At 46.7% G+C, this 12,248-nt stretch overlaps 1 protein-coding gene across 1 annotated transcript in view; it reads left to right on the top strand.

Annotated features, from left to right (window-relative positions):
- Positions 1 to 12,248, top strand: part of BAIAP2L1 (BAR/IMD domain containing adaptor protein 2 like 1) — an 80,459-nt gene that overhangs the window by 44,627 nt on the left and 23,584 nt on the right. The window lies entirely within an intron of this gene.

The raw sequence follows: 12,248 nt of genomic DNA on the forward strand, positions 1-12,248 counted from the left end.
AGGCACGTAAAATGGAGCAGCTGCCTCAGAAAAGAGCCAGGTCCTCCGTTTAAACAGTCCACAGGACCCAGCAATGCCATTTCTTAGACACTATTCCAGAGCTACGACGCCTGTGCCCACACAGCACCTGGGCAGCACTATTCACAGCGGCCAGAGGTGGGCACACCTACCCGCCCAGCAGCTGGTGGACAAACAACACACAGCCCAGCCACACGTGGGGCTGTATTCAGTAATAAGAAAATGACGCACAGACCCGCACGCCAGCATGCCCAGTGCAAGCAGGCAGGCTGAAAGGCCACACCGTGTATGATTCCATGTATGTGAAATGCCCCGTCAGCAGATCCTAAGAGATGGGCAGCGGGGCGGCGGCTGCTAGGGCTGGGGGCGGAGAGGTGGGAATGGCTTAGCGGCTGCAGGCTTTTCTTCTCAGGCAGTGAAATGGCTTTGAACTGGATGATGGTGATGGTTGTACAATATTGTGAATGTGCTGAATGTCACTATGGGTAAGTTGTGTGTATTCTGTCACCAAAAATAAGAGAAGAAACAACCAAAAAGCATAACTGTGCCGCTTCTGAGACGTTCCCAGTGTGGGGCGTCTTAGCTAAGTCACCCCAAATGTAATAGACGGTCATGACCAAGAGGCGGTGGCACCCATTCCCCAGCCCTCTGGAACATGCAGGCAGCCCGGCCGCACTGTTACTGGCATCCAGTCATGGCCTCGTTCTCCTCAGCTTTTCCCCAGAGGAGAAACTAAAAACCTGAAGAACCCGGGTCGGTCAGAAATCTTTCCGACAGGTCAGTTCGCTCTGTGCTTTGCAGCACGTCCCCATGTGCTGCCTCGTAGCCACTGCGTAACCCCGCGAGAGTTGTCTTTGGCCCCGGCACAGTGTGAATAGCACAGCAGGTGGGTTTTGTTGGCGTGACTGGAGATGCAGAGTCCAGGAGTCTGACTAATTCCCACAGCAGTCCTCGGGGTGGGGGTATGGTCCCTTAGCAGTGTCTGTTGTAGGGACCTTCTGGAGGGCAGGTGGCAATTATATGAATGTGCCAGCCCTTGCCCCGCTCAGCTTGGTGAGGCAAGGCTGTGAGAGCTAGCTATACTCTAGGACAGCCGTCGCCAACCTTCGGACCTCACGGACCACCACTGGTCCGCAGACCCCCGGTTGGTGACCCCTGCTCTAGGATGAGCTTAAAATGTTTGTTGATCAACTAAATGAGTGTAGCAGACCCGGAGGTTGGGCTCTTCCATTTTGACTCTGTGAACCAGGTTTCTCTGGGCTTTCTTGAAACCATGGCTATCATTTACAGCATGAATAAACTTGGTCCGGCCCTGACCAGGTGTATCAGTTGGATGGAGCATTGTCCTGATAGAACAAGGTTGCAGGTTCAATTCCCGGTCAGGGCATATGCCCGAGTTGCAGGCTCAATCCCTAGTGTGGGGCATACAGGAGGCAGCCAATCAGTAATTCTCTCTCATCATTGATGTTTCTCTCTCTCACTCCCTCTCCCTTCCTCTATGAAATCAATAAAAATATATTAAAAATATTTTAGGAGCATGGGTTCACAGATAAAATAAAAATTACAAGGTGACCACAGAGGCAAATTACGTGGCAAGCTCTTAACAACTAAGACCTGGACTCCGTCCAGAATGAGCCTCTTTCTGTTTCTCGAAGGCAGGGAAGCTGATGTATATGTGAGGCGGGTGCTCATGACTCAGGCCACAGCTGGCAGCAGCAGCTTCCATTGTTGCAACGAAAGAAATGTGTGACTGACTGAGGTCTCTTCTCTGCATAGATATTGAATATTTTAATCTCATCTCACTTGTATTCTCTACCTAATCTTCACCCGAGGATATGTTTTCCATTGATTTTTAGAGAGAGTAGGAGGGAGGGAGGGGAGAGAGAAAGAAATATTGATGTGAGAGAGAGACATCAATTGGTGGAAGGCAACCCAGGTGCGTGCCCTTGACCAGGAATTGAACTCAAGACCCTTTGGTGCGTGGGCTAACACTCTAACCACTGGGTAACACCAGCCAGGGCAACATATAAATCTATTAAACTAGCTTATGAGTCCTTTAAGAAGTTTAGAACTACTCTTTGATTTTATAATGAGTATAAAAATGTACTTCATTTTTTTTAAATTACCTTACTAAAAATAAAACTAACAAACAGTTTCTATCTTTATTACTTTAAAATATCTGGGTTTTTATGTAATTAAAACCTGTGGCTATATAAAAACTTTTGTGCACTGCTTTTTAAAATTTAGCGTCCCACACATATTTCTCTGAATTCATACGTCATTCATTTACTCGTCATGTTTAATTGCTGCCTGCGTTTCCCTTCTTTACATTTTCCTCTGTTGGTGCTGCGGTGGAGTCCCTGTTCTGTGAAGAGGGTGGCACTACCGTACCAGGACCAACGCGGGGTTTGTTTCTGATTCGCTTTTTTGAAAAATTGTCCCTTAAGGGGGCGGGGAGGGGGGGGAGGCATTCTGTGGTATTCTGAAAAGCACATAAAACCAAATATTAGTGATCAAGGGATTACAGTCATTTTTCTTTCCTCGTTTAGATGACCCTGTGCGCATTCCAATGAGCATCTCTACCTGAGAGGCATTGATCTAGTCCCTGAGGATAAATCAGTGCACCCAAGTCCCTGCTCCTAAAGCGGGGAGGGCTGGTTAGGTAGAGTGCTCAGGGACATGCAGTGGGAGGGAGCTCTGTCTGGGGAGACCATTCCAGTGGGTGCTGGCAGTGCAAAGGCCCTGAGGCTGCCTCAGTTTGGGCCTCAGTGTGGAAGCCAGTCTGGGTGAGGTGCAGTTAAGGATGGAGGAGTAGGAGGGGAGGGGGTCTTGAGGTGGAGCAGGCTCGAGGGTGGGGCCAGTCAGGTAGGGCCTTGTGGGTCATGGTAAGAATGTTGCCTGAGGTGGGGGTGGATGCCTCAGGAGGATTGAACTCAGGAGGGTTGTGGTCTGACTTATATTTTTAAAGGTTCAGATGTGTGAGGTTTGGGATGCTTGTCAGACGAAGTGGAAATGTCGCCGGGGCAGCTGGGAACGTGAGCCCGGAGTTCATTGTGTGAGTGTGTCGTTCTAGATCCCTGTGAACAAGACGGCCCTGTTTTGCTTGCCCAGCGGCAGTGATACTTAACCCTCCTGCCCTGTGGCTTCCCTCAGTCCCAAACTAACAATTACTGAGGCTCACAGCTGTCAGATGCTCCGTTTCTGTGTTCTCAGTTGATTCTCACCTGCTCCTGAGGGCGCTGATGGTTTACAGGACATCTTACAGATGCATGAGGGGCGGGTGGCAATGGCACCGCAGGCCTCCCGCTCCCAGCCCTTTTCCCTGCGCCCCTTTTCCAGCGTGAGTTGTGTGTGTGGCAGCAGTGGGGTTCCCTGCCATTTGTCATGGATGACCATGTTTTTATGCCTCCTTAGTTCCCTTAAGGGTTCCACATTTCTGGTTCATCCGGCCTTCGGCTACTGTTTGTCTTGGAGTTGGTTCCTCTCTCCGTGTGTCATGGGGTGGTGACAGGTGGGCCAGGGGGGCTGGTCTTCATGGGTCTGGTGCTGTGGGGAGTCAGTCCCACCACGTTGGGTCTACATCTAAGCTGAACTGGCTTGGTGACCCAGCCAGCCCTCAGCCAGTGCGTTCATACCTCTGTGAGGCTGCCCCGCCCCCCACAGGTAGCCTGGTCCATTTTCAAACAGCACTAATAGTCCAAGTGTTCCGAGCCACGTCAAGCAGACGTTCCTTTTCCTGTAACTCCCAGGTGATGGGCGTTGTTCCCCCTTAGGTACACAGTGGAGAACAGCAATTCCTCTGCGACAAGGTTTCTCGCACATTGGAGGAGGGCGCAGAGTTCTTAAAAGTGATGCCCAGGATCAGACGCGTTCAGATTGTGGCGCCTCCCCCTTGACTCGTGTGGCCTTGGGGAAGGCGCCTGAGAGCCTGTCCGTTGCCGCCTGTGTGATGAGGGCGATAGCAGTCCCCCTCGGGTTGTGCGGACTCCGGGAGGCCATCGCTGTAGGGCTTGTTAGCACCGTGCGTGGCCCAGGGAAGGACGGTTCCCTGAAGCCATGGCTGTCTTGGAGGGTCCTACAGTGGTGTGCCCTGTCTGTCACCTTCCCCTAAGGTAGAGGAGGGGGAGGGGGACGTTGGAACTGCGATGGCACAGGGTCGTGTTTGCTCTCCTGTGGTTCAGTGGTCAGTGTGGAGGAAGAGGTAATAAAACGGATACTGAGTTTTGTGGACTCTTCCTTAAATCCAGTCATAGTAGGACCACCCAAAATCTCCGAGGGGGGTGTGGGTGTAGGTAAAAGGAAAAATGGCTTTCTGACTGAAAGTTGGGGTCTGTAGCCTGTTTTATTTTGTTTTTAAACTTATTGAGAAATTCTTCACTTAAAATGTGTAAGATGGTTTTACTCAGTAATACTGAACTGAAAACTGTCTCTTCGCACCTTTTTTACCTCGGCATCGCCCACATCTTTGTGATTCAGGGTCCGGGTTTGCTTTCCATTGATTTTTAGAGTGAAGGGAGGGAGGAGGTGGAGGAGAGAGAGAGAAAAAAATCAGTGTGAGAGAGACACATCGTTTGGTTGCCTCCCACACACACCCCTACTGGGGGCTGGGGATCAACTGCAACCCAGGTGTGTGCCCTTGACTGGAAAGTGAACCCAAGACCCTTTGGTCTGAAGGCCGACACTTTAACCACAGAGCAAAACCAGGCAGGGCCAGGGTCCTGTTTTAACATTTTTTAAAAACTTTTAAAGATTTCGGCGTTTTTTTAAGCTTGAATGGAAATGCCTACAGTTAATTAGTGATACCATAAGGAGTAACTAGTTGTGAGCGTCATTTATTATTGATAATACTCCTGCTTTCATTTTCACTAGTAATCAAAATGGTTGCATTTTAGCCTTAATCTACTAATCAATGAAAAAGGAAGATGAATAATTAATGTTAAACTTACCTCACCAGATATAATAGCTTGTAGAAAACGTTTAATCTTTTTAATGCTGTATTTTATATTTGGGTGTAAATAAAACAATCACTTGTGATCTGTATATGGATGTGAAATTGATCAGTTACCTCTGTGTGATATATAATTGAGAACCTTGAATAAACGGCCGTTGCCCTTTAGCTAAATAAGAGCAGCACATTAAAATCCGGCTTGGGAAGCAGAGGCTTTTCATCCAAATCCTGCCCTTTGTTTAACTTGATGTTCCTAGTGCGCAGCAAGCAGGGTAGCTTAGTTTAATCGCTAATCAAAATGAAAATGAAACGGTAAGAAACATCCCATTTGCTCTCCGAGTGGATTTATCAGTCTGCAGGCAGAGTGACCGCCTGCACCCTGCCATGACGTTTAGCTATTTAGTTAGCATTTTCGGAGAACACCTCTACTCCGCATCGCCCTGCGCACTGAGCATTAGGTCGCTGACACCCTCTGCTTGCTTTACCTCTCTGCCTCGCTGAAGACTCGAGTTTAAAATAGCCAGGACAGTTTATTTGTAAAGCATTTCTTACATGCAAATTAGGAATTAATTCACGTGTCTGTCATACAGGGCGTATTGGTTTCCATGCATTCTTCCCTCAAACCTTAAGTCATCCCTTTCTTAAAAGAGAAAAAGGAAGAGTGTTTCGTGTTGCCATCTCTAGCTGCCTTATGTCACTTTTCTCTCATTGCCAAACTTCCTCAATAAGTGGTTCGTACCGACTTGATCCGCTCTGCACCATCCCTCCCTTCCGGCCCACCGTCCACCAGAAACCGGGAAGCGGGAAGGAATCTAACACTGAGTCTGTGTGTGCCTTGCTCTTGGCGCCTTTCCCGTGTTAGGACACTTAATCCTCTCACCTTGGGTTGCCAAGTGTCCAGCACTGAGCCCACATAGTCCGGTATTGTAGCTTCTTGTTTGGCAAAATGAAAATTTTGTAAACAAAAATGTCCCTTGTTTAAAAAAAAAAATCTTGTTTGTGGTTCAGGATCCTCTGAGACCGGACCTCTGTGTTAGTAAACCTTGGTTAACTGAAAGCTGCCAGGAATTTGCTCCTGAAAACTGAGTTGGAAACAGCTCCGTGTGGATGCCCGTCCTGCCTGAGGGGCTCGCTCTGCGGGCTGCCTCACCAAAGCCTCTCTCTTCATCTGAAAGTGGTCGTTTCAGTGGAGGAGAAAAGGATGGCAAGTGACGGCCAGGCATTCAGCTTCGACAAAAATAATTTTCCCACAGGAATTTCTGCAACCAATATCGTATTTATTATAGAGATAGTAAAAGTACGATATTTATTATGAAATAAAATCCAGTACGACAGACGCCACCTTCGGATGGGTCAGGCTTTTGCTGGAGTCTCTTGTCCTGCTCTCTGTCACTGTTCTTTACGTCCCTTTTCACTGCAATGACCCTTTCATTCATTTGTTCAATACACGTGCTTACTGACTGGACTTTTAAGGCCTGTTGTAGGCCAGACGGGCACACGATCGCTAAGGGTCAGATGGAGTTCTTATCCATTGCAGCTTCCAGAAGCGGTCAGACACCCGTGTGCTGTCCCCACGCGGGTGCTGGTTCCTACTCACTCTAGTTGCAGATGGCTGCTGCGATGTTTCTTTTGTTATTGTTATTAATTAATAGACTTTTTTTTTTTAGGGCAGTCATAGATTTATAGAAAATTGAACAGATCTTACCCAGAGTTTCCACACACTGCTCTCTCCCCACTCAGTTTCCCCTGTTTGTAACATCTTGCATTGCTGTGTTACATTTGTTACAAATAAGAACCAATCTTGATACATCAGCAACTAAAATCATAGTTTACATTAGGGTTTACTCTTTGTGTTCTATGAGTTGTTGGGGTTTTTTAATTTTAATTTTAATTTTTTTTAAAGAATAGTTTATTGATTTTGAGAGAGAGAGAAACATCGATGTGAGAGCAAAACATGGATCGGCTGCCTCCTGCATGTTCCCCTCCAGGGATCAAGCCCACAGCTTTTGGTGCATGGGACGACGCTGAGCCAGCTGAGCCACCCCAGCCAGGCTGTGTTCTGTGAATTTTGACAAACGTTTAATGACATATCTACCATTACAATATCTACTCCTCACCTCCCCCACCCTTGGCAACTACTGATCTTTTTACTGTCTCTAGTTTTGCCTTTTCCAGAATATTGTCATTTAGTTGGAATTATATAGCATGTAGCCTTTTCAGACTGGCTTCTTTCACTAAGCAATGCGCACTTCAGTTTCCTCCATGTCTTTTTGTGACGTAATAGTTTATTTTTCACTCCTGAATAATATTCAATTGTACGGATGTACCACGGTTTGGTTATCCATTCATCTTGGTTGCTTTCAGTTTTTGGCAATATGAATAAAGATGCTATAAACATTCACATACAGGTTTTTCTGTGGACGTAAGATTTCAGGTGACTTAGATCATGGTAAGACTATTTACCTTCCTAAGAACCTGCCCGTCTGCTTTGCCAAGTGGCTGCCCTGTTTTGCATTCCTGCTAGCAACGAACGTCAGTTCTATTACTCCACGTCCTCACCAGCATTTGGTGTTGCCTGTTTTCTGGATTTTAGCCCTTCTGGTAGGTGAGTGGGGGCATTTCATTGTTGTTTTCATTTCCAGTTCCCATCGGCGTTTGATGCGAAGTATCTTTTTTTAAAAAATATATATTTTATTGATTTTTTTACAGAGAGGAAGGGAGAGGGAGAGAGCCAGAAACACCGATGAGAGAGAAACATCGATCAGCTGCCTCCAGCACACCCCCTACTGGGGACGTGCCTGCAACTAAGGTACATGCTCTTGACCGGAATCAAACCCGGGACCCTTGAGTCCGCAGGCTGACGCTCTATCCACTGAGCCAAACCGGCTAGGGTCGAAGTATCTTTTCAAATGTTTATTTGCCATCTGTATATCTTGTTTTGGTGAGATATCTGTTCAGATCTTTTGCTCTTTTTTAACTGAGTTGCTTGCTTCCTTATTGTTGAGTTTTAAGGGTTCTTTATATATTTTGGATACAAGCCCTTTATCAGTTGTATACTCTATTTTCCCCCAATCTGTGACTTGCCTGCCATACTCTCTTATTCTTTCTCTTTCAGCCTTTCTGGGTCCCTATATTTAAGGCCTCGTCTAAGCAGGATAGAGTTGGGTGTTGTTGCTTTTTTTAATCCTAACAATCATCGTCTTTTAATCGGACTGTATTGTCTATTAACTTACATTTTTTGCTTTCTACTCTCTGTCCTGTTCATTTCTTCTCATCTTCTTTTTTAAGGGCAGGAAGAAACTGGCTTGGTAATTAGGCACTTGGTTCTTTCAGGTATACCCTGGAGGTTATTAGCATCTGTCCTTTCTTGTCAAAGTCAGATGTTAGTGGCACTGTACTTTCACCTCAGACAATGAGGGAACTTTGGGACACGTAACCCTATTGTGTGGCTCCTGTGTGTCCCATTTGTCTTCCTAAGATGGACACACGGTGATCAATGGCAGAATAAGTATAGTCTCTGTGCAAGGCGTCAGTGAGAACTGTGGTGCTGCAGTTGGGTCAGTCAGATGCCCGACTTCTGGAGGAACGTTCAGTGATGCTCCCCTATTCTTGGCATTCTCCCTCCATGCACATTGTTCACTGGGCCGGACCAGCGGAGAGCGCCTCTGGTTTAAATAGCCCCTGGGAGCTATTCTTAGGTGCTGGCAAAGCCTTTCAAGTGAGGTCACAGGTTCATGACATAATCTGCCTCTCAGCCTGGGTGGGTGACTAATCCTTGATCTACCTACTTGTGTAGTTTACTTTTACTTCCGATGTATTTTCTCATCGTCACATTTGAGATTTGGAAAATAGTCAGGAAAAGTATATCCTTTCTCCACTAACATTTTTGGTCATTCTGCGTTAATCCATGCAGTGTAACTTCAGGCCAGGCTGGCTGCTACCCTGTCATTTCATTGTCTGATTCCACTTGAAGTAACATGGAGCCGTAGTGTGTGAGTTGGTCATTGCTCTGTGCTTTCTTGAAATAATAAATGTGCTCTTATTACCCGTGATCAAATGTAAATGGAAAATAACATGTATAGCTATATATTCACGTGTTCTGTGCTACTCGGGTCCATTAGTGTCCCCATTCCGTTCCTCTAAATTTCTACTGTGACTTGATGAAGAATTATCTAGTTGAAGATATATTAATAGTCCAATGACTAATCTGTATTTCAGATGAAAACTATGTGTTTATACCAATACTCTTTTTATTATTATTATTACATGAGAGCGAGACTTCAATTTGTTGTTCCACTTATTTTGCATTCATTGGTTGATTCTTATATGTGCCCTGACTGGGGATCGAACCTGCAACCTTGGTGCATTGGGACGATGCTCTAACCAACTGAGTACCCGGCCAGGGCCTATACCAATACTTATTTAAATTTTTATGTAACTTTATTTTAAGCTCATACTGCCTGTTGTCTAAATATATACCTTTAGACAAGATTGTCCCCAAAATGTTGGACATATTTGTTCGTAGTTCCTAAAATTTGCTATTATATGAATTTTAGGGAAAAATGAGTGGTAGACATTGACTTTTAATTATGTCAAGTTCATGATTTTAAAATAGCTATATAACTTAAATTCCTTTAATAATTGCCATTTAAGAACATAATATATTCAGACTTAGTCACATGACTGTACTTACTATGAGTTTCTTCCCAAAATGTTGACTCAAAACCTAAAAGGGGAAAAAAGTAAATGGTTGATTTGTTACACGCTGTGCTGTGATTTCTGGGATCAACACGTTAATTCCTGTTTGGGTGTGTGTGTTTAGTTCTGTTCCATTAGAATCTGGGCTGTGCTTTCTCAACTCCACCCTCTTTTTTCAAAAAATATTTTTCTTAAATGTAATTTATGAAAAAGTAGGTTACAAGGCTAAGAGTAAACAAATGTGTGTGATACCACGTTTCAGACATAAAGCAACACGTGGTACCTAAGAATAAACTTCTGTAGATGAAACATAAAGGCCGTTTTCATGTTCTGTTTCAAGATACACTGTTGGCAGCTTGCATGGTCACAATAAAGATGTTTTCTGATCCTTTTTATGACCGAGGACTCGGTGGCTGCTGCTCTGAGGCTGGCATTGAAATTCCAGGAGCTGCAAGGGACAGGAATAACAAGGGCAGGGGCAGGTGTTCGGTTCCTGCCCGGTTCCTGCCCGCAGTGTGAATGGGCTTTTCACTAAACCTTTTGAGCCTTCCCCACCCCCGCTGCCTGCTGGGAGGAACTGTGGGCAGGAGGCCGAGTGCCGAGGTGGGTGCGGGGAGCGGGGCCTCCGCCAGAGCGCAGTGCAGCAGTGCCCACACTGGCACAGACTTCGGTTTTGGCAGCTCGCTTCTCAGAGATCTACATTGTATAAATCAGGTTGTAGAAATAAAGTTCCTGACAGGACGAACAAATGCAAATGCCTGGATTCTAGCTTAAATCACTCTGACTGATTTAAGCAAAGTTGTTTTTAGACTTTTTTTTTTTAAGTAGATCTGATTTGCCAAGAGTAGAGTGTTTGATTGTCAAGTAATGGAGTGAGCTTTTGCTGTTGTTTTTTTATCTCCCGCCAGGAGTTACTTATGTGTTTAACATGTGAAAGTTACGTGGGTTGTTTCACCATCTGAAATGACCAAATGATATAAAGTGACATGGATGTAATTATATTCTTGGTCACGTGAGGGCTTCCTTTGTGAAGAACTCTGTTCTGTGTTGAGCCTCAGGAGTACCTAATTAGGGGGTAAATGAGGGGTGTAGAGCGGGCACTTTGATTAGTTGGCGGGGTGGACCCGTGGGCACTGGGGATGAGTCTGGCCTCACTCTCCAGCAGGCTGTTCTGTTAGAGGCTCCTTAGGGACCACAGGTTCTGCACCTGTAACCTCATCAGGTCCTGTCTTACAGGAGACCCTCTGCCCCATGGTCGGACCACTGTCATTGTCAGTGCTGGGCAGGTGGGCTTCCTGCTGAGGAGTTGGTTCATCTGGGACGCCATGGGGAGGACCTGTGACCTTTGCATTTGGAAAGACCCCTGGCACCTGTGAGGAAGAAGATTGAAGAGAACAAGCTGGGAGGCCAGAGAAATGATAGGAGCTTGAGGGAGGGGGGACCCTTAGAGGGCCACCTGGCAGGTTGGACTGGGGGACTCCTCTTCCTCCTCTGGTGGAACATAGAGAACGAATGTAGACTCCACGTGCTATTCCCACGTGCCTTCTCTCCTGGGCAGGGAAGGGCTGGCACACTTGTTACCCGAAGAAGCAGGACAAGTAAGGGGCATGGTTTCACCCTAGAAGTGGCCCAAGTGATGGCACCCCATGCACAAGGGAATGCGTCTTTGTCACTGGGTATCACACACTGTGCCTGGCTGGCTGGCAGCCAAGACCCGGGGTTAGAGAACGGGGTGAGTTCACTTTTAGACATGTTGAATGTGAGGTGCCTAACAGGCCATGCAGTGGGCGTGTTCAGGAAGGGGTTGGATTTCTGGTCTGAAGATGAAGGAGAGGCTGTGAGGTGCCCGACAGGCCATGCAGTGGGCGTGTTCAGGAAGGGGTTGGATTTCTGGTCTGAAGATGAAGGAGAGGCTGGGCTAGCCCTTTGAAAGTCGCTGTGTTAAAACGTTTTGCGAGCAGGGCCTGGTGGAGTCCTTGTATGGAGGTGTGGCCGACGTCCTGGTCCGGTCGTGTTCTTTTCTCTTTCCCCACGTACTCCCTCACCCATAGCCTGTCATCTCCCCCAAAGGATCCCTTTATCTGCCCACAGAACTGTGGGTGACCTGCCAGCACATCTAATCGCTTGGTCTAGTCTGGTGGTTGTCCTGTGTGGTTTTTGGTTTTCCCAGCTCTCAGCTATCAGACTGTTTGGTTCCTGTAGATAAGTTGGCAGAGAGAGGCTCTCGTTCACCTTCATCCGAGTCAGGAGCAGAGAGTGCACGCGGCCGTGGCCGGCGGGAGCTGTGCTGTGCGAGCAGGGCTCGTCCCGCTGCTCTTTGCAGTAAGGGCCCCTTGTCCTGGAACATGCTCTCCGTCACGTGCGACGGTCCTTAGAATTGACAGCGTCCCAGGAGAGCGAGGCAGAGCACCGTCCCGGCCGTGGGTTTCCCCAGCATTAATATCTTCCAGAATGATACGAGAACTAATGTGAGAAACAAAAAAAGCTTTTATCTTTTCTGACTGACAGAAACTCAGACTGCTCTAGGGATTAGATAAAAATAAGGCCTTTGTTCCTATAGTTAGTTCCTATAATGACCAAGAGA

Source organism: Eptesicus fuscus, chromosome 6, assembly GCF_027574615.1.
Source record: "Eptesicus fuscus isolate TK198812 chromosome 6, DD_ASM_mEF_20220401, whole genome shotgun sequence".
NCBI classification, from domain to species: Eukaryota; Metazoa; Chordata; class Mammalia; order Chiroptera; family Vespertilionidae; genus Eptesicus; species Eptesicus fuscus.